Source organism: Gigantopelta aegis, unplaced genomic scaffold, assembly GCF_016097555.1.
Source record: "Gigantopelta aegis isolate Gae_Host unplaced genomic scaffold, Gae_host_genome ctg4055_pilon_pilon:::debris, whole genome shotgun sequence".
NCBI lineage: Eukaryota > Metazoa > Mollusca > Gastropoda > Neomphalida > Peltospiridae > Gigantopelta > Gigantopelta aegis.
In genome coordinates this window covers 31,019-32,286 of record NW_024533656.1, presented here as the reverse complement: position 1 = coordinate 32,286, position 1,268 = coordinate 31,019, and positions in this window count along the sequence as shown.

Below are 1,268 nucleotides of genomic sequence, written 5' to 3'. Positions count from 1 at the left end.
CGATATAAGAAACTGTATTGCAATATGTATTGCAATACAGTTGATATTATTTAAATTTAATATGTATGGGGTTGGGTTTTTTTTAATGAAAACAGAAGGCATAACGTTTTAATGATCTTTATTAGTTTCAGTTGTCAGGCTAAATGTTTTAGGTCATATTTTTATTTTTTAACACAATACTAGTCTACTAGAACACTGGTGTGACGGTGTCAAACTATTTATAAATTGTCACATTCGGAAATCCTTACTATCGGACATTTCCGTTGCTGCTCGCTTGACACGGAAATGTACGTATTGAGTCGCAATATTTCAGCAGATCGACCGAAACAGAGCCGAGGTATTTTGAACGATCGACCGAAGTATTCCGAATTCAGTGAAAAACAGCGAAGTGTGATTCTCATCTGTTGGTTTATTTCTTTGAAGATGATAGCCGTAGTCGTATTCCAACGTAAATGAACAATGAATGATAATGTGTAAGTAACAAAACATTTATTTGTAATTATCGTTAACTGGTTATTTTCATTGGACTTTTAACACGTTTTGTTTAGAAGTTAGAACCAAGTATAACCGACCTATCACTTCGTATGCCAACAAGTAAGCCGACTACTCTTGACGTGATTGTTACATTTCCTGTCATCACCAATTAATAAAATGATGTGTTTTTTGTTTGTTTGTTTGTTTGCCTATTTCAAGACAAATAAGATAAGGACAAAAAATAGCGTATAAAAATCGCGATACGCAAAACTGTACCGCGGTTCGTATCGAGCTGATCAATTATTGCGGTATACCGGTACACCGGTTTATCGTTGCAGCACTAGTTCTTTACACTGTTTTTATTTAAATCTTGAATTTTTATATTGATGTTGATTATCACCTTATTTGTTTGCATTACGATAGTTTGACATCCAATAGCCGATGTATTTTTCGTGCTGGGGTGTCGTTAAACATTCATTCATTCATTCATTAGTCTGGGAGTGGCAGTCCTGTTTGTGACGATACCAAAGAGATGGTATCTCCAAAAAGAAATTCCTAGGACGGGACACTCTGTCGTGCTATAGACTAGGACATAGATATAATGATTTACAGAATCAAACACTATTTTGCCAAATGCATATTCACCTCTGCATTGTGCAGAGATACGGACCTGCATGAACATGTATTACTGCATTGTCATTCACATTTATCTATGTCCCACGCTAAGGAAGGGCGAACAAAGTATTGCAATGGCATATGATACATTGAGAATATAGACAGGTTATGTAACGTAC